This window comes from Notamacropus eugenii, chromosome 1 (assembly GCF_028372415.1).
Source record: "Notamacropus eugenii isolate mMacEug1 chromosome 1, mMacEug1.pri_v2, whole genome shotgun sequence".
Lineage (NCBI taxonomy): Eukaryota > Metazoa > Chordata > Mammalia > Diprotodontia > Macropodidae > Notamacropus > Notamacropus eugenii.
Genome location: NC_092872.1, coordinates 590477516 through 590503649, shown reverse-complemented (window position 1 = coordinate 590503649; position 26134 = coordinate 590477516). Strand labels below are relative to the sequence as shown.

General features: G+C 38.2%; 1 protein-coding gene across 6 annotated transcripts in view; it reads left to right on the top strand.

Moving 5' to 3' along the window:
* Positions 1-7941, top strand: part of KIF16B (kinesin family member 16B) — a 550717-nt gene extending 542776 nt beyond the window's left edge. For 4 of the 6 annotated variants that reach the window (XR_011972556.1, XR_011972554.1, XR_011972553.1 and 1 more), the window contains 2 exons: positions 1139-1233; positions 7630-7941. The gene's annotated coding sequence lies outside the window, so the exon portion shown is untranslated. The remainder of the gene's footprint in view (positions 1-1138; positions 1234-7629) is intronic. The other 2 variants (XR_011972560.1, XR_011972555.1) reach the window with 1 other exon arrangement.
* The last annotated feature ends 18193 nt before the right edge of the window (positions 7942-26134 follow it).

The window sequence follows — 26134 nt, the reverse complement described above, 5'->3', positions numbered from 1 at the left end:
CCTGTCTATTTCTACCTTCACTCATCTTTCCTATCTGCATGCTCCCTTCCCTCCTCTGGCACTGCCACCACCCTGATGTAAGTTCTTCAAACCTGGATTATTTCAATGGTCTTCTCATGGGTCTCCCTGCCATTAGTCTCCCCCCACTCCTCCTGTCCATTCTCTCAACTGACAAAGTAATCTTCCTTTCTTTTTCATTCTTTCTTTCTTTCTTTTTTTTTTTTTTAGTAATCTTCCTAAAGAGCAGGTCTATGTCACTTTCCTAATCAGTAAACTCCATTGACTTCCTTTTATCTCCTGGATCAAATATAAAATCCTCAGTCTGGCTCTTAAAAGCTTTTATAGCCTGGCTCCTTATATTGATAATGAATTTTTCCTTATTGTTAATGAAATTTTGCTTCTCAATGGGAAGATCTTTCCCATCCATTACTAGGCTTGGGGATGGTGTTGTCCTCTGTATTGTTTATCGCATACAGATTTTTATTACTATGATGGATTTGGCTATCTGGTGTCTGAATAAAGGTTTTGGTGCTCTTTTCCATGTGGAGAGTCTGTTGGATTTTGTGATTCAGAACTGTGCTAGGATATTAATGGCCTCTGTAGGTGCTGTGAACACCACATTGGCACTACACCCCTACCTCTTTCCTAGTCTTTTTTCACTGTAATTTGCTCCATATACTCTTCCATCCAGTGTCACTGGCCTCTTTGCTGTTCATTGAACACTCCATCTCTTGACTCTGGGTAGTTTCTTTTATTGGCTGTCCCTGATCGCTGGAACTCTCTTCCTCCTTATCTGCACCTCATGGCTTCCCCAGCTTCTTTTGCATCTTAGTTAAAGTCCTACCTTCTGCAAGAAACCTGTCTCAGTCTTCCTTAATCTTCATGCCTTCTCTCTGAGACTAGTCCCATTTTATCCTGTGTTTATACATTTGTACTTGTTGTCTCCTTCCCTGAGAGAGGGACAGTATTATTTTTCAGCCTTTATCACAACATGCATACACGTACACACACACACACATCACAGTAGAGAAGTATGTAGTAGAGAAGGTGGGGGGGGAGAGAAAGGAAAGAAAATAAACACTTTGTGGTTGTTGTTAAGTCAATGAGTGGTATATGACTCTTTGTGACCTCATTTCAGATTTTCTTGGCAAAGATACTGCGATTTATATAAATGCTAATCTGGGCTGAGCATTGTGCTAATTTCTCTACAAATATCTCATTTGTGGATGGGAGGTAGGTGCTATAATTATCTTCATTTTACAGTTTAAAAATTTATTTATTTATTGTATTCTGAGCTTAAGAAATGGGACAATCATTTCCATAACATAGTAGAAGAGAAAAAAAGAATGCATATGAAACTGCAGATCTAATATGTACAACTTGCCATTCCCTTTAAATATATAATGATGTTATCATGTAACTTGCTTTTTTTTCCCTTTTATTCTTCCTTTTTCCCATCTCCCCTGGCTGATGGCTACTCTTAGGCACAAATATGTATGTGTGTGTATATATATATCTATGTATACAAACATATATTTGTATACATATATGTGTATATATGTGTGTGTATGTGTACATATATATATATATATATATATATATGATCATTGTATATAGACATGTAGTTGTCAATTCTTTCTCTGCATGCAGACAGCATCTTCTTTCATAGATTCTTTGTGGCTGATTTGGGTATTTATAATCAAAATTACTTAGTCACTCAAGTTGTTCTTAAAACGATATTGTTGTTACTAATATACAAGATTCTCTTAGTTCTAATCATTTCACTCTTCTTTATTTCATGCAAGTCTGTCAATGTTTTTCTAAGATCATTGAGCTCATCATTTCTTATAGCACAGTAGTATTCCATCACAATCATGTATCATAGTTGAGGGATCTTAGGCAAGTAGTGGTCTAGTGACTTATGCAACATCATAAAGCTAGTAAATGAGGCTGGATTTGAACTCAGTACTGCATAAAAGCTTGGAAATTGACTGACAGGTAAAAGTTGAACCCAATGAAGGAAGGAAGGAAGGAAGGAAGGAAGGAAGGAAGGAAGGAAGGAAGGAAGGAAGGAAGGAAGGAAAGAGGCAGTGAAGGGCTGGGGAGGATAGAAGAAAGGAAGGGAGGGAGGGAGGAAGGAAAGAAACAAGCATTTATTAAGTGCTTTCTATGGTCCAGGCACTTTACAATTACTTTACAAATATTATCTCATCTGATCTTCATAACAGCCCTAGGAGGTAAGTGCCATTCATTGTCCTCATTTTCTAGTTGAAAAAACTGAGTCAGACAGAGGTAGGTTAAATGATTTGCCCAGGGTCATACAGCCTGTTAGTGTTTAGGAGTAAGATTTGGACTCAGGTTTTCCTGATGCCAGTCCCAGCACTAGTATTCATTGCACCACCTAGCTACATTTTTCCTTCAAATTAGAACAAATCTCAAAAAACAGAACCAAAGACAGTGTTTACTTCTCTTTCTGATAGTTTCCCAGAAAGACTACCAGCCTCTCGAGGACAGATATTTTATCTCCAACTTCTTTATAGCCTCCAAAGTACCTGAGATACAGTTTGTATGTTCTTATCATGTTCAAAAGATTTACAAATGATTTTTCTCACGATGCCCCCATGAGGCAGATAGCACAAGTATTATTGTCCCTGTATGAAACTGCAGGTCTATGTTCCATCTCTACCCCTATTATATGTATAGATGAAAGTCAGAGAAAATTGCATACATGTAGGGTTGGGGGAATGAGCACTGGTCATCTTGCCACTTGGTTTCCAAGTGGAAGTCTAGAGACAGAGTATACCTCTTGCACATGGGAGAATCTTATTCAGGAGACAGATGCTGTCTTTTCTTTTTATTTAAACTGATCCTGCCTATCTGCTATTGTTCCATGGAGGGGGAATGCCAAGGGACAACTCAGGTTTACTAAGTGTGGTTAGACATAACAAGCTCACATACATTAAGCAAGTTGTTGTTTTTTTTCCTTTTCCCTTAAAAGCTATTGAAACCATCCTGGAAAATTAATTGACTCAGGGGACTAAGGTGTGGGCTTCCTGTTTGCCTGTGTATAAAAAGCCCCAGAGAACTCCAGCTGGCCCTTGATGTAGAGCATACTGCCATGGACAACACAGAAATAGAGGAGCTACGCTCAGTTGGATCAAGGCTGTGTCCTTGTTAAATATTCTTGTCAAATATCTTTCCCCTGCTATGGCTAAGTAAATCATTTTGTTAACTGTTAGATCTTCTACAAGTATTTCATTTTGTTCTAGTATTGAACCTAAGTTACCAGGGGACCTGCCTGAGTCAGGCATGGTCTACAATACTACATCATACAAAAGAGAAATGTCTCCTTAGCACTGGACTACCACATGAAGTAGGCCCCAAAACACTTGTGTGGTCACCAGAATCAGAAGTGTCAACTCTAAGTATGTTGAATTAGGGGAGGGGAGAGGGGAAGTAAATAGTGATACCTGTACTACCTATTTGTATTACTTACCCCTCTCTCTCAAGGATAGAATGAGGTTACCGAGTGATGCATTGGAGAAGTCACTGGACTTAGATTCTAGAGGATTGGGTTTGAATCCCAGATCTGTCATCTGGTAATTCTGTGACTTTGAACAAGTCACAATCTTTCTGGCACTGTTTCCTCTTTTGTAAAATTGAGATAATAGTACATACCCTGCCTGTTTCACAGATATGCTCTCCTATTATAAGGCTGCAGGAAGCAAAGGATTAGCAGTCATCAGTAGTAGCCAGGAGCCCAGAATGCAGACTGGCGATTGGAAAGTCCAAAGATGGTAGAAGGGAACCAGATGATGAAGCCTTGGGAATTAGATAAGAATAAACACCAAAGCATTGGCCACGTTAAATCAGGATAAGAAAAAAATGAGAAATATAGATGGGATGAATTGAACAAGAGTGGGAACCAAAAATCAAGAAACAGTTATCAATCAGTCATACACAAAGCTCAGGTGAGTTTGGGTTAAGAGACAGATTACCAAACAATGTCACGCACTTCTATGGTTTTCTTTGTTTTTATAAATTTTTTATTGTTATCTTTGTTTTTGCATCACCTACATTTTCCAATGTAACTCTTTGTAGCCCTGTTTCAGAAAGTCATCTGTTAGAAGAAAGAAGAAAAAGGAAAAAAAACAGTTTAGCAAAACTAACCTATCCTGATTTAACAGTGGGAAAAATCTATCAATCAATTTATTAGGCACCTACTGTATTCCAGGCAGAGTGCTAAGCACTGAGGATACAAAAAAAAGGGAAAAGATAATCCCTGTCCTCGAGGAGGATAGAATGTAATGGGGCAGACAACATGTAGACGCACACACATACACATACATATGCATATATAGGTATTAGTATGTATATATATGTACATATGTAAATGAAGCAAGCTATATGCATAGGATAAATGGGAAATAATTAAGGAGGGAAGGCACTAAAAATAGGAAGTTAAGGATGGGTAGGTGGCACAGTGTTTAAAGTGTTGGGCCTCAAGTCAGAAAGACTCATCTTACTGAGTTCAAATCTGGCCTCAGGCATTTGCTAGCTGTATGACTCTAGGCATGTCATATAACACTGTTTTTCTCAGTTTTCTAATCAATAAAATAAGCTGGAGAAGGAAATGGCAAATCACTCTAGTATCTTTGCCAAGACAGCTCCAAACAGGATCACAAAAAGTCAGATGTAACTGAAAATGACTTAAATGATAATGGGAGAGGCTTCCTGTAGAAGCTGGGATTTTAACTGGGACTTAAAGGATGCCAGGATGATCAGTAGTCTGGGTGGGTGAAGGAGAGCATTCCAGGGATGGGGCACAGCCAGAGAGATTACCTGGAACTGAGAGATGGAATATCTGTTTGTGGAATAGCCAGGAGGCCAATGTCACTGGATTGAAGAGGATATTTAGGGGAGTAATATATAAGAAGATTGAAATGTAGGATGGCATTTGATTATGAAGGGTTTATATGTCAAAAAGATATTTTGCATTTGATCCTGGAGATGATAGAGGGCTACTGGAATTTATTGAATACAGAGGTGACATGGTTGGTCCTGTATTTTAGGAAAATCATTTTAGTGGCTGAATAGAGGATGGATTAGAATGGGGAGAGATTCGAGGCAGCGAGACCCATCAGGCTATTGCGGTAATTAAGGAATGCAGTACTGAGGGCTGGCACTCCAGTGGTGACAGTGTCAGAGGAGAAAATGGTGCATATTCAAGAGATGCTGCAAAGGTGAAATCAATAGGCTTTGGCAACAGCTTGGCTGTGAGGGGTGCAAGATAGTGAGGAATTCAGAATGGCTCCTAAGTTGCCACCCTGAGGAGCTGGGAGGATATTGTTGCTCTCTACCATAATAGGAAAGGTAGAAGTGGGGAAAAGATCATCTTTTCTTTACTCTCATTTATTTGGAAACTTTCTTTTTGTCCATTTCATATCATATTAACTTTTAATTTTTGATATGTACATTTTATTGTATGAAAAATAGTCCTTATTTACCTGCATTTTGTAGGGCTTTTAGCATGAGTATTACACTTTGTCAAAGACTTTTTCTTTATGTTAGTATAATCATTTGTGTTTGGCTGTTTTAGTTTACGTTACCTATCTTTCCTAATCTATGTTTTGAAATTTTACTGTATTATTTTTGCCAGAATTTTTTTTTGCTTCAATATTTATTACCTGAATTGGTCTATAGTTCATTTGTTTTTTGCTGTATTCGTCTCTGGGTAAGATCCCAGGACTATATTTATTTCATAAGTTAGGTTTGCTAGACTTTTCTTTCTCATTTTTTGGGAATTTTTTAGTATAGGCATTAATTGTTCTTTATTTGTCTCTAAATCCATTTAGATCCTGTTTCTCCTCCCTCTTTAGTTATTCCTTTATAGTTTAATTTGCTTTTTTGAAATCAAATGAAGAATGCTATTTGATGTTCTGTTACTTTGAGTATTTTACATTTTTTTGTAGCCAATCTTCTATTTCCTTTAAATTCCAAGTTTTTGAGGGAGGTAGGTTCTGGTAGGAGGTAGATACAATAGGTTCTGATAATTTTTTTTTCAAAATTTCTTCTCTATTTGTCATATTTTCACCTAGTTAGGAAAAAAATATCCTAAATAAACATGAATGAGGCAACTCCAGGATAGATTATTAACATGTGTAAAATCCTATGAAGGTTGAGGAAGACTTTTGTATAGTATCTTCTTATGAGACAGAGAGTCTTAGTAGAGGGTAAAATCAGTTTAAAGAAAGCTTAACAAGGCACAAAATTAAGCAAAATAATACCGAAGGTATTTAAGGATGATATAGCTACTAATATGTCCCCATAAATTAATCAATAAACATTTATTAGGGTCACACTTGGACCTTAACATCATAAGCCCAAGAAGTTTATAGAGGAGATGGAAGAGGCACTAACAAGAAAAACAAGATGAGAAGAGCGGCCAGGTCATACCAAGTATACATAGAGGATATCTGTGCTGGAGGCAATTCAGTTGTGTTGGCATTGAGGTATCAATATGCAATGTATCTGAAAGAGGGGAAGAAACCTAGAGTGTGAAAAATATCTTATACATTATTAATACCAAAAATAGTGACTAAAAAGACATCAATAACTAGTGACTTATGTACCACTTTCTCTTCTATGCAAAATATTTATGAGAGTCAGCTGCACCTTTCACAAATGAAATTTAACAATAGATCACAACTTTACTATTTGACAATTTACTGAAATATGCAGGGAATATAAGATTCCGTTGTACTTATTGCTTGTTGATTATGAAAAAGCATTTCATTCAGTAGAAGAAAATAGTGCCTTATAGGCTTTTATTTTTATAGCAAGGTGTCTATCACTCATATATTAGTATTATTCAGTGTTCCTTGGAAGAATAACTGTATTCAGTGACCCTCTGATAATAAACATCAAGTAAGGCATAAAACAGGAAGACAGATATATGCTTGACAATGGTACTTAGCACTATGATAGAGGAGATGCAATATAGCATCCAGATAGAGAAGGGATTTTTTTGTGAAAGTGAAGTCCTTTATATAATCCTATTGGTGGATGATATTGTGCCTCGTACCCTGGGGCAATGCAAAACTTCCTGGAAGAAGTCATTAATCAGTCAAAGTAAAACTACTTTTCTATCTATTCAAACAGGAAATTCTTAATGAATAAAGAATGCTTGTTGCCCAGATATCAACATGCATTTGGATGGACACCCTATAGATCTTGTCCAATTGTATGCTTATTTGGAAGAGAGTAAGGATGGATGATGAGCTTGGGTCAGGATTGAAAAAGAATAAAGATGTAGTATGACCCAGCTTTTGAACATTAGTTTGAGCTTAGTTTGCCTAACAGATAACTAAGTGTGTCCCCTACCTCATGTGTGCAGTAACTTCCTTTTATTGTCTACCTGCATTTTTAAAATTGGTAGTTTTTCCCCCATTATCTATTTGTCTGTATGGTGACTCCCATCTGTTGTGCTTTGTAGCGTGAATGCTATGATCTGAACTGGTGAGAGGAGAAAAACTTGCCTTTCCCTGCATACCTCTATTTTACTCCATTGCTGAGAAATAGGTCTAGGGATGTTTATTTCTCTTCTGTGCTGTTTGTTTTCAATTTCAGGTGCTGGAGGTGATCCTTATAGGACCAGAAGTTCAATCAATGGCATCCTTGGAGAAAGGGCTGTGGACACCAGGGATGGATGCTCCGGGAAGCCAGGGTGCATGGGTTTTGAGTGGATGTTGGATTTGCAACTGGTACTGTGCTCTGTAGGAACCAAATTAAACAATAAACCTAAGCTCCTTCCTCTCCCTAGTGACTGAAGTGGTGGAGGGTAGAGGAGAAGTGGATTATGCCTCCCATGTGTTGAGGAGACTAAATTTGTATATTTATGATCATGCCTTTGGAAGTAAAATTCTCTTTGTAAAAGCTCCACTGAGCTATTGTACCAGGTTGCTTTTGTAAAGTTGCAAGCTCTTTTACCAGCCCAAAGCAGGTGCTATATACGTACTTATTCCCTTTCCCTTCACCCTTAAGCCAGTGAAACCAGAGGTCCAATTACCATCCCTACCTTTAATATTGTAGTCTTGAAAAAAAAGTTTCCCATCACTGGTGTCGTGACTCCTCCCATTTTACCTTTGAATAGACCCCTGAGACTGGTCTGCCTCAGTTTTCTGGAGTTTCCCCAGTCTGATTCTCTTGCTGAGTATGACTGAGGAAATAAGACTTGACCCAGCTGGGTTTCAATGTCCTTTCAGGTCACATGTAGCCATCCATGTTGGTAAACCTACTGATTTCTCTCTCTGTTTTCCTGTCTTTCATTTGACTGAGTAGAGTCATGTGCTGCTACTTCAAGTGGGATGGAAGGAGCTTAGATAGCTGGTCAGGAAGAGTCTTCTGTACAGCAGATCTCTGCCCTAGGATAAGGCCCTCCAGGAGCTTTTAGGTAGGTTGTTGGACACATAAGCATCTGTCTGGGAAGGAGGATTGAGTGAGTGCTCTAAGCATGAGTTCTCTTATGTTGGGATGTTAAGCTTGTCAGGATTTCTGTCTTCTGTGGATTTAGTTGTAATTATTTTACATCTGACACAAAATTCCTTTTGGGGGAGGAGAAAGGAGTTTGAAGAATTGCGAAGAAATTTTAATAAAATGGCTACTTAGCCATCATGGTGGACCAAAAGATTCCAGATCTCATAAAGGAGGAGACTACTCCTGTTCTACTGGAAGAACTGGTAACCTCTGATTCAAAGGAAGAACTAGTACCTTTCCACAGAATGGAAGTTTAGTTGGGAGTACCAGCTAAATAAATAAATAAATAATTCTTAAAATTTCTGAAGTCTGGGATGCTGTTCTGGTTTTGGGAAATGTGGGTTGTTTTTTTTGGGTGTGAGGTGGGGAATGGACTGGGTGACACAATAGCCTGAGTGGTTCTTGATCATATCATTGAGTATGTAGGGTAATATATCTATTTTTTTCATTTTCGTGTTTTGGAGGAAAATGATTGTAGTTCAATCAAGATCAAGATGCCTAGCTGAGAAACAGAAAGGAAAAGTTGAACTAGCCCTATCAAACTACATCAGAGAATTAAAACATAAGAAGATTGACTAGTGGTTGCTGTCTGAGGTCTATCTACTTTTATCTTGGCCCATTACTGCTAGATTCTAGCCTCTTATTGATCTGGTTTAGAGCTAAGGGAAAGATGTTTTATCCCTAGAGTTGTTCAGAAAGTTCAGGATCCCCATCCCCTGGAAGCTGCACATAAGCCATAGACCCTTGTCTATAAGTTAGAGACCCTTGTGTACTGATATAACCATGAATCCATGACTATTTTTTAACAGGGAATGATAGAGATCTTTATAGACAGCTGCCACTTTGTAATCCATTCCTACTCTTAGTATTCCATTCCATGGTCCTTAACATGGATTTTTAATGGCTACTAATCTTTCTGTGAACTGGGAGGGGTCTCTAGGCAGTCCATAGACAGCATACAATGTCTCAAACTGTATATGGAGGTCGCAAATCTGGAACCTAGAATCCATGAATTAGGAGAGTTTTCTGAATACTATAGAAGGCAGAGTGATCAAGTCTTGTCTCCATTTCTTATCAATAATGTGACAAGGAAAGTCCCTTAACCATTCAGGTGCTCAGTTTTCCCATGTGCAAATTGGTAACAATAACTTACCAAAACCAATTTTATAGATTTATTGTAAAGAAAGCACTTTGTAAACTGAAAATTGCTATCTAGAGTAGAGTAACTTCTTTGTGGAAATATTTCCTACTATAGAAATTTATGCTGACTCAGTCCTAATGACCCCATTGTTTCCAGTCTCACTTGTGTTCTGCTGTGTGTTAATCAGTCTATTGTCAGAGGCATCAATCAGTCTTTGGCATGTACTTTAGTCCCATCCCTTTGTCCTTTGTAGTACCCAGTAGTCATAGGTAGTTACATCAATTTCATCCCATCCCCCTTATTTCCTTATGATGTTTTAATGTTTTTAATGTTTCAATGGTTTTTTTTATGATGTTTTAGCTGAGATGCAATGGGCCAGCCCCATTTGAAGACATGTATCTATTAGGATTGTTTTGCTTTTATTACAAAAAGTTATTTTTAAAAACAGTCCTTGGATTGAAAACAGGGTTGGCCCCAGCAGCCAGCCTACCAATGCATTTCTGCCTTGGTATTTTAATAAACTCTTTAATTTTTTTCTTCCCAAGTTTGCCTCTTTAATCAGGGCAAAGGCCTGAATATAGAACTTTCCTTTTTAAACTAGACTGTGAAATATGAAAGAAAATAATCACACAAGGAAATGGGTAGAACAGTAATTCCTCAAATCAACCAGTAGTCTTCCTTGCTGGAGGCATTCATTCCAAGATTCCCTTAGTCAGTCTGGCCTTGGAGCTATGAGGATTGGTGTATGTGATGTGACACAATTTTATCCTGATTGAATCACTGCATTAACCACACATGGTCACCCAGCAGAAACATCTGCCAGGGTTCCTCAGTTGGGAAATAGGAGATGAACAACATCCTCAGAATGAAGAACTCTACCCAGGTGGTGCTGCCTGGAGCAGGTAAACAACAGGAAGCAGCAGAGCCCAACGCAAACAAGGCTTCCCATGAATCAAATGCAGGTTTTCATGGAGTGACTAAGGAGGGGGTGGCGTGTGGGAAGTGAGATGCTGGAAGGGACAAAACACCCTGCAAGGGAAAGCGGAAGAGGGTTTCAGCCAGGAAATAAATTCATATAAATATTTCATTCATATTTCTAAAGGAGCATGCAGAATACAAGGAGAGGATAATCAATAAGGGCTTTTTAAAAAAAACTAAGGACGTTCTCCAAATGTATGCAAATGAAGCAGGGTGTCTTTGGGTCCTTCACAGTGTGAGAGCAGGAAATGAGCGGTGAATGAGGTTGATATTGTGGCCTGCTGAATTGGATTCTTTTATTAGGTGATTATGGGAAAAACTAAAAGGTACATTTCCAGCTAAAAGCCTAATAACTCTTCCAAGTTAGCATGTTACAAGTTACAAACTTGTGTTACAAGTTTGGTAAGAAGGTAAGGCTGGCGAAGGAGATTTGCATAGCCCCAGTCCTTAGTCCAGTCCCTCCATCCCAAGCCAGCCAAGTGCAGCTGGAGATAACAGCCCTTCCTTAGGGGATGAGTTCCCACTGAGCCAGAGACTTAAGCAGATGCTACTATTGAATGATTAACTGAGATCCCTTCTTGATTCCCAGGAAGTTGATGTGAGAGCCAAATTCCCTTTTAAGTTGAGAAGCAGTCTTGTGAATCTAACCTCTGGCACAGCAAACAACCATCTCTGGAGAGGCCTGGCTTCAGAACAGAGATCTCCTCAAATAGGGCTGGGGAGGAAAAGCAACTGGACTAAGCAGGAAGAACCTCTTTCTCTGGGATGTTACTAAAGGTGTCAGCAACCTTTGTCCTACAATAAATTGGGCATAGTAGGCATCCCATCTGGATTAATAGGGGATAATTCTAGTCACTTAATTAAATGAGAGGAATTAATTAAAGTAGGAAATTGCTCTAATTCCAAATAGGACTGAAATATAACCAAATGGAAAGTACCATAATTGGTCCAATGACTATTACTCATGTAGTGGGTCTTGGGTGTAGGGATGTGGAAAGGGCAGTAGCTAATCTGGGAGGAGAGGAGGGAAGAAGTGTGGGACAGGGGATGTCTTAGGGAGGAAATGATTTGTGTCACAAAAGCATGGTGCAATAGTTCTCTATAGCTCTTGTAATCAGAACCAGTGAAATGTCAGTGTCCATGGTGCTGAAGAGGAGACTTCTGTTGGTTCTGATATCCTTTTTGGAAAACTAGATGTGGACAGAAGGAAATGGTAAAAGTCACTTAGAAGAGCCTGCCTGGGGCAAATTATGAAGACCCATCTCCTAGCACCCAGTGTCTTTCTCTTCAGGTTGTTCTGTCTCCTACTCAAGTTATAGAGGGAGTGTGTGTGTGTGTGTGTGTGTGTGTGTGTGTGTGTGTGTGTGTGTAGTTTGTAGGTTCAAAATTTATATGTAACATGAATAATTTGGTCCTGCTCTTGCTTCTGCCTTTCCTTTTCCTTAAGGCTTTTCTCTGATGTGGCATTCTTCTTTTCCCTCTTGTTATATATAGGGGAAGGGAAAAGAAGAAAAAAGAAAAATCAGAATTGTGTTGTGAATGAAAAAGACAATAAGAATCACTGAAGAATCTGAATTGGAAGGGACCTGAGGCACTTGACAGTCTGATTTATTTCTACCTGAACAGAAACTTCTATAAGATTTTAGAAAATAGATTTAGGCATGGAGATAGTGGGGGAGTTAGTAACCACCTTGTTTGATTTCTCCCTCACTATTTTTCAGATGAGAAAACAGACCAAGAAAGATTAAGTGACTTGCTCAAAATTACAAAGGTAAAATCCCTGGCAAATGATCATCAGGCCTTTGCCAGAAGACTCCTAGTAGGAAGAAACCCAGTACTTCTTGAGGTCACTCATTCTACTTTTGGAGAAGTTTGTTGTTGGAAGTTTTTCCTTACATGAATCTAAATCCTCTTCTCTAAAGTTTCTCTCACATGCTCCTAGACCTCCTCCACACAAGAGGAATTGAATAAATGAATTAAAGATTTGCCAGACATTATCCTAAACACTAGGAATACAAATAGAGAGAGATAATCTCTGCCCTTAAGTAGCTTATATTCTAACAGGGAAACCAATACATATATACTTCTTAGGTAGGGTGTTTTGGTCTGGAAAACCTGGGCAGGAATGATGAATAGCATGTCCTTTCCAGAACCAATAGCAGTGTTGATTTGATCATAACAAGAGATGGGAAAAGGCTGTTCTGGACAGAGATTTAGTGAGTATGGTCAAATCTTTATAGTTTGGACTACACAGCCCCCAAAAGAAGACAAACAACCCTCATGTGGACTGGATTTATCATAAAGCAGCATGGATATATTACTACTCTCATCTCCATATAGAAACATATATTGTTAGAAGGGTATATTGACTCTCACATCAGTGAGATTCTTATCAAGTCTAAGGGACCTCTTCTAATTGGCTAGGATTTTTATGTTTTAATTGACCAAAAAGTTGCATCACTGTCTTGAGACCTTGTTTCCTAGACTAATTAAACCTTGGGGCCAATTTCCCTGCCTTCTAGTGATAAATTAGCTCAGCCTACGTGGCCAGGCTTGTAGTAAATATTGCTCATTCCACATTAACTAATACTTTCTTTGTAACTCTCTGATGTACTTCTTATATAATATTAGATGATAAATATCTGGTCACTGCATCCAGATGACTCTGGAGGAGAAAGTGAGGCTGGTGACCTTGCACACTGTGCAATCTTCATCAAATCAAAGTCAACTTCAAGTCATGTCATCATTTCCCAATGTCATGGTCCTCTTTGAAAACAAAGGACAAATACAACCTGTGAGTAGATTGAGATGCCTGAATGGGGACCCAACTAGCTGAGTAACTCAGCTTGTCCTCTCCCTCACTCTCCCTCTCCTTTTCCTTCTCCTCTCCAAAGAAAGCTATATTTTGGTGACCAGAAGCTACCAAGTTAACTTGGGGGTTACTGGCTAGGTTTTTATTTCCTTCCTTTCTTTCTCTCTCTCTCTTCCTACCTTCCTTCCTTTCTTTCTTTTCCTTCCTTCCTACCTCCCTACCTTCCTTCCTTCCTTCCTTCCTTCCTTCCTTTCTTTCTTTTCCTTCCTTCCTACCTCCCTACCTTCCTTCCTTCCTTCCTTCCTTCCTTCCTTCCTTCCTTCCTTCCTTCCTTCCTTCCTTCCTTCCTTCCTTCTTTCTTTCCTTCTTTCTTTCCTTCTTTCTTTCCTTCTTTCTTTCCTTCTTTCTTTCCTTCTTTCTTTCCTTCTTTCTTTCTTTCTTTCTCTCATTTTCTTTCCTAAAACCTTAAACCCAGTTGATTCTGAAGACCATAGATTGGACCACGATACGTATCTGCCCATGCTCCATGTCATGGCTTGTTTTTGGGCCCTCTTGCCTTACAGTGAATAGCAATGGTAACTGTTTCTCTTTGGAACAGCAACCCTGAGGGTCTTACCCTTGCAGCTTGATTTTTTTTTTTTCTAATTAAAGGAGCCATCCCTTGATTACTTCTTAAAGAGGCCTATTCACTGAATGGGTATTACCTTACTCTAAGTGAGTACCTGAAAAGGCCTTAGCCTAAAAGGACCAGGACCTCTCATTGCAGCCTGGGCCATCTCCAGTCATTCTGATGAATATCTGGTCACTGGATCCAGATGGCTCAGGAGAAGAAGTGAGGCTAGTGACCTGCACAGCCCTCCCTCACTCAAATCAATGTCAAGTGCAAGTCATGTCATCATTTTGTTGATGTCATGGTCTTCTTCGAAAATGAAGGACAAACACAACACCAACAACAACACAGCCCCAAGGGAGCAGATTGAGTAGACAAGAGTACTCTGCCCTCCAAGAGCTGGAAATCAGGACTCTGGTGTTATCACTACAGATACTTCTCCCCTCTCTCATTGCCTCCTTCTTTTCCTCTTCCTTCTCTTCTGGTCCTGCCAATCCATCTTCCTCCTCTCAGTCCTCTTCCTATGTACCAGCACTAGGGATACAAATCCAAAGTGAGATAGAACCTCTCTTCTCAAGAAGCTTCTAAATTCTAGTAGAGAGTGGTGACCAGGAAGAGATGCTTTGCTCTAGTGAATTACAGGGATGGTGAGCTATTCCATAGGGATTAGCACAGTAAAACTTTCACCTCCTATGGTCCAAGCTTCTCTTTCTAAATATATATATATAGTTAAATATTTCCCAATTATATTTACAATTGTTTTTACTGTTTATTTTTTAAAAGTGAGTTTCAAATTCTCTCTTGAGCCTGCCCTTCTCCTACCCCTTGAGAAGGCAGCCAATATGATATCAATTATACATGTGAAGTCATGCAAAACATATTTCCATATTGCCATATTGTAAAAGAAAACACACACACAACAAGAAAAAGAAAGTTAAAAAATATGATGGATCACATTTTTCACCATGAGTTCTTTGTGACTGTCTTGGATCATTGTCCAAGCATCTCTTAATGAAGCCTAGGTTAGTATTACTCTTTATATAGTATTATATATAGTATGATAGTGTGATATAGTATTACTCCTATATCACACTGTTGATTTACACTGAGTTCCAAGGGTATGCTGGAAACAGCTTGTACTTCCTACAGAAAGCCAATAATTAAATTTTCACAGTGAGCATCTACACTTTAGAAGTCAGCAAACTGCAGATCAAGATTTGATTTATTGTTTTATAGATTGTCTAGTCTTGTGTTGGAGAAAAAAATAGCAGATTAAATTTGAAAGTGCTTTGTGAGTACATTTTTTTTTTTTTTACTTTTCAGAGAGCCAGTTGTTAAATAATTACCAGCACAGTGCACAGTTCCTGAGATCATGGTTCACTAAAATATACAGATGGTATGCTGATGAGCTGATATCTACCCTTATCTCCCCCTAGTTATACTTATGAAATTGAACTTTTAAATACAACATTATATTTGAACCAATTAACAAATAGCTAGCATTTATATATCACTGATCATCTCCCCACTGCCTAAAGGCCAGGTACATTTCATTTGACTAATCCCCCTGGGTCATCGGATACCCTGAAGGGGATTTTGAGGGTGTATTTAGGCTCTCTGCCATTGGCTCCAACCTCCACTCACTGTTTCTTCAAGTGTAAGTTCTCTGCCCTGCCCCAGTTCCATGTGACTGCTACTAATAGATCAGCTTTTACAAAAGATGACAAATATACAAACAGTTTAGCTCCTCTAGAACCTAAGTTCCAAGTTCCCTCCCACAATGAGCTCAAGACCCAGGCATTCTGGACTCTCTGGGCTTTCTTGTTGAAATGACTGGCTACAGCCTCATTTCTGCAATTCTGGGTATAAGGTCACCCTAGCTTGAATTCCCTGATTACTTCAAGTACCTAAAACTAAGAAGACAAAGGAAATGAAAGAGGTCCAGTTCTCAGAGCTGGAGTAACCTCCAGTCAGTTCAGTTCATGGTGCATATGATGTGTGTAAGCTATGATTGTTATCCACTGGAAATAGCAGGCAAAGAGTGAGTGGGGCAAAAGGAGAGTGGATTTCTGGTGATGCAGCCAATCATATGTGGGAAGCTACAACTGCGCACATGGTAGGAAAACACAGGATTTGGGGCACCTTTATGTTAAGCAATATGGACATGTACAAGGCAAATCAGTACTTTAAAGTTTACAAAGCCCTTTATGTGTTATTCCATTTGATTCTGGGAAGTAGTCACTATTTTTATCCCCATTTTGCAGGTAAAGAAACGAAGGCAGGCTTATGTAGGGTCACATAGCTAGTAAGTGTCTGAGGCCAAATTTTAACTCCAGTCTTCTTGACTCCAGGTATGCCACTCTTTCCCCTTCACCACCTAGGTTATATAAGATTTGGGGGAGGGAAAAACATATATGATAACTTTAGTATGTATTCAAAAGGAATAGCAAATTGTACATAGTAGATTTGCAATTTCATGTGTAATTATCTTTATTTATCATACAGTTATGGAAATAATATATTCCATAAATTAATAATAAAATAAATAAAAATAAAATTAATACCTCCTATTCTGGAGACTAGGAAGGTAATTTGGAATCTAAAAAAAATATTTAACTCAATACTCTAATGGAATGAGATCTTTTAGATACTGATTCTTTCATGTAATGTTAACTGTTATATGATCATAGGATTACATCTAGAAGGGACATAGAAGCCATCAAATCCAAGCTCTTCATTTTACAAATGAGGAAATGAATGCTCAAAGATGCTAAGTGATTTGTCCAAAGTCATGCAAAGTCCAAGCATTAGATGTGAGAGTTGAACCCAGATCTTCTGACTAAAAGTCAGTTCTTATTCCACTCCAAATTTGTGTCATCTAAGTCACTGATAAAATGTTACATCTCATAAGACAAAGGATAGATCCCTGAGAAACTCCACCAGAGACCTCTTTCCAATTGGATTCTAAACCTTAATGTGAGCTCTTTATGCCAAGTCATTTAACCACTTACACATCTACCTAACTGCATTTTTTATAGTTCACATTACTCCATCTTGTCAGTAAGAATAGTACAAAAGACATTGTTGAATGTTAACTACATCTGTAGCATTCCCTTAATCCACCAGTCTAACAATCTTACTGAAAAAAAGGAATGAACTAAGTTTGGCGTGATCTATTTTTGATGGGATTAAGTCAGGATGACTAAGTGGGATTACTGCTCTGTTTTCAAAATGATCATTAATCACTTTAATATGGCCTAGAATTTTGCCAGAAATTCAAGTCAAATTCATTAGCCTATAATTTTCCTGTTTTACTGCCTTCCCTTCCTTTGGAAATCCAAACAACATTTTTTCTTTCTTCACTCCTAAAGTACCTCCTCCATTTTCCAGTCTTTCTTTTCTCCTTTTTCTTTTTCTTTTTCTTTTTTTGGAGGAGGGAAGGCAAGGTATTAGGGTGAGATGGTTTGCCCAAAGTTACACAGCTAGTAAGTGTCAAGTGTCTGAGGCAAATTTGAATTCAGGTCCTCCTGACTCCAGGGCGCCGGCTCTATTTACTGTGCCATCTAGCTGGCCCCACTCTCCAGTCTTTCCAGGATTACTGACAATTGTTTAGTCATCAGACTTACCAGTTCTCCCAGTCCTCTGCATGCAGTTCATTTGGTTTTAGTGATTTAATATGTGAAGGACTAACCGGTTCTCTGTTTCTATTTTTTACCTTATTTTTGCTATCAAGCCTTTGTTAGCTATTTTTGTGCTTTCCTTAAGACTTTTCTCTTTAACAAAGAAAATAGGAGCAAAATAACAGTTGAATAGTCCTGCCATCTATCCATTTTCCATTACTATCATCTTATTGACTGCAAGCAGCAATCCTAACCCTTCTTTGTCCCTCCATCCTATATTACTAGAACACCCCGCAAACCCTTTTTGTTATCCTGAGAATTCCTCACCAACTTTAGCTTATTAAGGGCTTTAATCACATCTAATACTATTTTTCACATGTCCAAATTTTGTTCCTGTATTCCCTTTCCATTATTTATTCTTCCCATCTTTTGAAGCTGCCTTAAAACTGTTTTATTGTTTTTCTCCATTGTTTCTCTGGTTTTCTCACAATCATTTCCTCATATAATTGCTCCTATTATTGATATTTCTGTTAGATGTATATAGTTATGAGAGAAGAATGTTAAAGTCTCCTATAATTATTGTTTTACTGTCCATATCTTTTTGCAAATTATTTAAATTTTCCTTTATGAGTTTAGAGATTTTTGTCAATTGGCACATGTACATTCATACATATCTATATATCTATGTCATGTGTGTCTATCTCTATATGTATATATATGTGATACTAATCATATTTAATGATAGATTAAATAAATCTCTCAGCAGAATGTAGTTTTCCTTTTCTCTATCAACCTAACAAATTTTTATTTTTGCTTTATCTTATGGCATGCAACTTTTCCATAATCATCCATTTCAATGCAGTTTATTCCAGCCTATCATTTTTATTCTTTATGTGCCTTTATTGTTTAAATGTATTTCACATGACAAATTTTGAAGTTTTATTTTCCCATATATTCTGCTGCTTTTTTACTTAAGTTTTGCTTAATTCATATTTAAAGTTATAACTGCTAAGCTTGTGTTTCCTTCCCTCTGTTTCTTTGGTACTGATTTTTATTCTCCTCTTTTAAACTAATAATTTATCGAATGGTTAGTTTTGCTTATGCTAGCATAATGAGATTTGAAGCATGCCCAGATCACCCAACATGGAGGCACCCTGCATCCTGCAGTCTCCTACCACATGGTTGGGAATAGCTGCCTTTGATTGTCTCTGTAGCTAGAAAAGGCTGTGTCTGTAAAAACTTCCAGATTGGAACAGCCCTCTCTCTTTTCTGTTCATTTTTTCTTGTTGCATCCAGAAGGCGAATATAATACAAAGTTCACTGGCAGTGTGGGTGCCATGAACTGAATGGAGAATGGGGTATAACTTTCTTCTCTCTCTCCTGAAACTCTGAACAATGGGTCTGGGGGTATTTATTTCTGGTCTTTTTCATTTGCCATTAGTTCTTAAGTGCAGCTGGTAATCTCCACTGGCCTTGGGAGCTCAGGAAGGCCATTGAAGCCAGCCAGCCCAGCAAGAAAGTCTGGAGGAACCAGGGTACCTGGGAGTCTGTTTAAAAACCTATTAGATGAGTCATTAAACTGAAATGACCAAAGGTAAAAGGTAAAATATAAAGTGAACAACAATGAAAAGTAAGAGTCACAATGAAATCTAAGAGAGCCTTAGTAAGGGGGAGTGCTTATTTATAAGTTTTGGGGTATAAGTTATAATTTTAATAGAGTGTAGAAATAAAGAGTTCTTTAATTTCGGCATATTCAGTTGTTTGCGTATCTAATCTGACATATCTTACTCTGTCAGTGTCTTATAAAGTCTTCCTTTGTTCTTGAGGAATTCTCCCTATCATCACTCTATTTTCCATGAAAATGAGGAAAAAAAAATGGAAATAATGGAAGCCATCTTCTTTCATATCTCAAGTCAAAACTTGATCTCCAGAAAAGAGCTGATGAGCTCAGCTACACCAAGGAGAAAATGGCTGAGGAGTTTTAGGAGACTTAGGCATATTGTTTGTCCTTCATTTTCAAAGAGAACCAATGGCAGTGACCAGGACAGTGACTTGACTTGGGTGGAAATTAAAGTGAGGCAGGTGCACAAAGTCAGCCTCACTCTCTCTTCCTGAGTCATCAAAGTCTAGTCATCACAATGACTGGTGATGGCCTGGGATGCAGTGAAGACACCTTGGTGTCCTTGATGCCTAACAAAGCTCTAAGCACTCCACAGCACCTGCTTTAGCTGCCTTCATGGACTTTGGAACAAATTGTTTTCATCTGTACGTTCTGTCTTCACGCACTTGGGGTTGACATCCCCTAGCTCACTGACAGGCCTGTCAGTAAGGCCTGTCAGTTACTCTCAGTTTAGATGATTTTACTGGGGTGTGGCTGCTGCACGTGCTACAGCCTCTTGGAGTGACAGGTGAGAATTGGGTGAATCATGTGGACATCAAAGGTAGATGAGCAGCCCTAAAAGGAGTTTAGCAAGCTCTCACATCACGGGTGACAGTCCTTCCTGAACATCCTATACATCCCTGAGTATTTTAATAGGGCTTTGCATACCAAAGGAGTAAAGCTCTAATTGTGGATTTCAAGTCCTCAGGAAATTGAAGGCAAGTCAGTCCTGGACTCCTTAAAATTAAATTACTTTGGCTGCCACCTACTTCACTTAATGATAAAATGATATATTTGCATAGTACATTATAGTGTACAAAATGCATGCATAGAGACGATCTTTTGATAATCAGGCAGTTCTTGTATTGGATCTATGTTGGAGATGAACTTGTTTCAATAGTAAAAGAATAGGGTAACTACTAGAGAAGTCAAGTCAATAACCATTTATTACACGCTTACTTGATGCTAAGCACACAAAGGTAAGGTCAAAAGAAAAGTAAACAAAGAGAGGTAAATGTAAAAAGATACTCAAATCCAAAACAGTCCCTGTTCACATGGAGGAGGGAGGAGAAGAACAAAACAGAATGAAAATAATTACTTATAAATAAGCTCTTAAAAGGCATTAATGGGGATGGGGGGGGTAATCTTAGAAGAAAGGCGCCAAAGTTAAGGGGGAGTTGGAAAATCTCCTGGTAGAAGGTAGGAAACTATAGGTAAAACCTGAAAGAATCCAGGGGAGTTTAGAAGGTAGAGATTAAGAGAGAGAGATTTTCAGGAATAAGGGATAATCAGTGAAAAATGTCAAGGGGTCCAGAGATGGCCCATATTACTAGGTCACTGAGGAGATAGTAGGGCATAAGATGGACTTCTTAAATATTAGTGGTTAAAGAAAAGAATGCTTTTCCATATCTCACAGGAGCAAGGTTTAATGGGTCACATGGATTCCAGTGCTATGTCTTATAAATATCCCATTAACCAATTGCGTAGATGGATACATGGCTCTGCCTTATTTCTTTCAGAAGACCTGTCTCCTCTCAGAATGTTTTTTTTGAAATGTTTTCTCCATTTCATCCTAGAAAATAATTTCCATTCCAATAAGAGTCAAATTGATGGACAATTTCTGGTCTGCCCCAGGAAATGTATTATCTGCTTTTAACTAGTTTGGAGATATTGAGAAAAACCTGACTTGCTCCATTCCTTTTTCCTTCGGTCTCTTAAATTGATGTGGTTTGAACTCAGCCCTTTGTTCTTTTCCAACATCTTTCACCCCTTTTAAGCATTTCCTGAGTCTTCCTGGCACTTCTGCATTCTTCAGCCATACTTGCCCTCAAGATGATCACTAATTCAAACAGAAGGATTCATTAAAGAGAAGTCTCTTCGGAGAGATGCCATTTTTCCCCTTGGCTTCTTTGCTTCGTCACCCGGTGATGTGCTTCAGAGCCAAATATTGAAAAAAGAGTTTATTCTGACTGAAGCTGTGTAGCTTAAAAGGGGAAGGAAATGAGTAATGAGCTTGAGTGTTTGCATAGGAGTGTCTGGACTTCATTTGGGTAGGGAAAGGGTACCTCTTTTATGGTGAACACATGACAGGAGTGTTTGAAAAGTTCACAGAATGGCAATGCATCCACTTCCTTCCAAGTGGGCAGCAGGGAAAAAAGGGCATCTGTGGTCTCCAGCCTGTTCCCCATGGAACATAATACATATCATGTTTACAGAAATGGTACAATCTGCCCAGTCAGATGGATATCACCACCCTTCTCCATGTTTGTGGCTATAGTGCCTGGAACATTTCATCCTTGATTATTCTTCCTGTGGATCTCATGAGCTTTTAGAGGGGCCAGAATACATTCTGGCAAAACAATAAATCCCCTCTTTACCAAATCTATTTGAATTTATCTTGTAGTTTGCAATGACTGACTGAGCACAGATTTGCTGTCTTCCAACTGAATCTAGAGAAATCCTTAACAGGTTCAAACTGTATGGATCACTGAACTTGGAATCAGGAATACCTGAGTTCGAATCCTGTCTCAGATACTAGTTGGATAACCTTGAACAAGTAATTTTGCCAGTGTCAACCTTGGTTCCTTCATTTCTCAAAATGGGGATAATAGGATCTAACTCATTGGGCTGTTGTGGGGAACAAATGGGAGAAGATGAAAAGCACTTTTCAAACCTTAAAGTACTTTAAAAGTACTTTATCATCATCATCATCATCATCATCATCATCATCGTCGTCATCGTCGTTGTCCTCATCGTTTTAGTCAGTGCTCTTCAGCTGTGTCTGACTCTTTGTGACCCTATTTGGGGTTTTCTTGGCAAAGATACTAGAGCAATTTGCAATTTCTTTCTCCAGTTCATTTTACAGATGAGGAAACTGAGGCAAATAGGGTTAAGTGATTTGCCCAGGATCACAACGCTAGTAAGTGTCTGAGGTCAGTTTTGAACTCAGGAAGTTGTCTTCCTGACTCCAGGCCCAGCACTCTAAGCACTCTGCCCTAGCTGCCCCCCCCCATCATCATTACCATTATGACTTTTATATTAGTATAGATTCATTGTATTCAAGAGTTGAAAGGGATCTCAGATTTCATCTAGTCCAACCCTTGCCTGAAGCAAAAATTCCCTCTAAAATACTGTTTACAGATGTTCACCCAGGCTCTGCTCAATAATTCCAGTAATGGAGAACTCATAAACTTGAATTGGAAGGTAATGTATTGCACTTTTGGACAACAGTTCTTAGGAAGCTCACTTTTCCTTCCCCCTCCCCCCCCCCCCCCCCCCCCCCCGCCATCTCACTTAAAATCAAACCTGTGAATTTAGGGCCATGGGGAAGGAAGCTTTGATTAAGAAACTTCTATCAATACAAACATCTGCAACTTGAAGTTTTTGAGAGTTGTCTGGGGCATTGTGATAGGCCAGCATGAACACAACTCCTCTTAACTCTGTGAGTAGCTTTCTATCCACCACACTATGATCCTCTTACTGTAACTTTTTCGTGTGTAAACATATTATTTGTTTATTTTTAATATTCATTTAAAAATTTTTGAGCTCCACATTCTCTCCCTTCCATCCAACCCTCTCCCACTCCATAACAAAGCAAGCAATATAATATCAATTATGCATGTGCAGTCAGGCAAAACCTATTTCCCTATTAGCCATGTTGCAAAAAAAAGTAAAAATAAAAAGCAAAAAACATAAAGAAAATGAAAAAAGTATATTTTAATCTTCACTTAGATTTCATCAGTTCCCTCTTTGGAGGTAGATAGCATTTATCATCAAGGATCTGAGAGAAAAATACTCATTCTAAAAAAAAAAAAAAAAAAAAAGGACAATGTTTTTTGTGAAGTCAGGAAAGGTTTTATGAATTTTTACATCCACTCCCCCCTGAATGAATGGGTAGTTAGTTCATAATGGACTCCTACTACATTTGTTCAGATAAATGTAAGCCTTTTTATGCCCTGTTTCCGATTCGAGTTTCTTACCTGTCTCCCATTGGTTGGGCACTTCAGGGTTCACTAAACCCCACCCCAAGTGGGTCTACACTCCTACCACATTCCTAATTTTTTTTATACAGTGACTTGTAATATATTCTTTTAAAGCAATTTCCTTAATTGATGAAAGGTCAAACCCAGAATGGTTTGTTTCCTTTACCATTTACATAAGAAGAGTAATGAAATTCTTCTCAGGCCTTTGAAGTTGTGGATTTTATCAAAAAAGCTAGGAAGGAGTTGTTGGCCTTTAGATATGTTAATAAGCAGACACCCACATCCTTGTTGATTTCTAATTTCTAATCTGTTTATTTCTCTGCCTTTCCCAGCAAATACAAACTTCTGCATATTACATATTTCCTTGTGGAAACAGAAGTTTGGTTCATTTCTTACAGGTTCTTCAGAATTATCTTGGATTATTGTAGTGATCACAGTCTCTAAGCCTTTCATAGTTGGTTACCATTACAGTATTCCTGTTACTTTCACTTTAGTTGTTAGGACATTTTTTTCCCATATAAATGAACCAAAATCTGTCTCCTGTAGCTTCTACCCATTTAACCTCTTTTGGTCCTATTCTAGATAGGAAGTGTTGGACTACACACTTTTCAGTCCAATCAACAAACAGTTATTAAACTCCACTGCTGAGGGGAGTAGAGAAGTCTAGCTAAGGCATGTTAGCTGTCCCTATGGAGTTGACAGAATTACAGGATAGTTGTGGTAAAACCAATTGCTAGCTGAAGTTGAATGGGGAAAATTGTTACCAACTAGAGGAAAGAAGGAAGACTTCATGAAAGATGACATTTAAATTGGGCTTTAAAGGATGGACAGAACTCAATAGCTAAAAGTGGGAAGAGAAGGTTTTGAAAAAGCCCCAGACGGCATTCATATTCCTCAAAACTGAAAATGACACAAAGTTGGGAAAAATAGCTGACATACTAGGGGATAATCAAGATCCAAAAAGATCTTCATAGGATAGAACAATGAATTAAATCTAATGATATGAAATTTAATAGGGATGACTGTGAATCTTAGACTCAGATTCAGAAAAAAGACTTCACAAGTAAAAGGTGGGGGAGGCATTTTTTCTGAAACAGAAAGCAATTTTTAATATCTGGGGATTTTAGTGGACTGGAATCTCAATATGAGTGTGGTATGGTAGCCAAAAGAAGCTAAAGCTAAGATCTTGACCCATATTAAAGGGGACGTAGCTTCCAAGAATAAAGCAGCAAGAGTTCCGTTGTACTTTGCTCTGTTTAGAGCATGGTTGCGTTATCCTATTCAGTCTGGCTATCAAATTTTAGAAAATGTATTAATGACTTGGTCAGTGCCCAGAGGAAGGCAGCTAGAATGTTGAAGAACCTCAAGTTTGCACAATCTGAAGGTCAGTTAAAAGAGCCCAGGGATGTTTAGCCAGAAAAAAGACTCAGGGAGTACAGGATAGCTACTTAGAGTATTTGAGAAGTGTCACAGGGAGTAGACATGAGACTTACTTTTGGCCTTAGAGGGCAGAATGAGAAACAATGAGTAGAAGTTGAACAGAGATTAATTTAGACTTGAAATAAGAGAAAACTTCCTAACTATTAGAGCTGTTCCCAGTTGGAATGGGCTACATTGATAAAGAGGGGACTTTCACCAGAAATGTGTTGAAAACCAGCTCATGCCAGCTCTGAAGAACAGATTGTTAAAGTTTTGGTGCCAGCATATTACTTCTGGGAAACTGACAAACACTACACATCAGGGCTTGATACATATATAAATATACATACATACATAGGTACACACATATACATATGTGTGTATGTATGTATATATTTATATATGGGTGCATATATACATACATATACACTATATATTTTTATATAGAAAAATATATATATTTAAAGTGATGGGGAAAATAATTAATGCAAATAACACGTACAAGTGTGTCATACACACACAAAAAAGAATATGTTGAATGTTGCAGGGGATGTGGGAAAAATGAAACACTAATACACTCTTGGTAGAGGTATAAACTGATCCAACCATTCTGGAGAGAAATTTGGAACTATGCCCAAAGGGCTATGAAATTGTGCATACTCTTTGATCCAGTAATACCACTGCTAGGTCTATATTCCACAGACATCCAAAGAAGGGAAAGGGACTTATTTGTACAAAAATATTTATATCAGTTTTTTCTTTTTTGTGGTGGCTAAGAAATAGAAATCAATTGGAGAATGGTTAAAGAAGCTGTGTATATGATTATGGTATAAGAAAGGACAAGTAGAATGATTTCAGAAAGTCTGGAAAGATTTACACGAACTGATGCATAGTGAGGTGCACAGAACCAGGAGGACATTGTACACAGTAAAAGAACTTGTGTTTGATGAAGAACTGTGAACCAACTATTCTCAGCAACACAATGACCTAAAACAATCCCAAAGTACTAATGACAAAGTAGACTATCTTCCTCTAGAGAAAGCACTGATATTGATTGAATACAGACTAAAACATGTTGTTTTTCACTTTCTTTCATTTTTTTCCTCCATTCAAGTCTTCTTGTAGAAAATGACCAATATGGAAAGATTTGACATGAT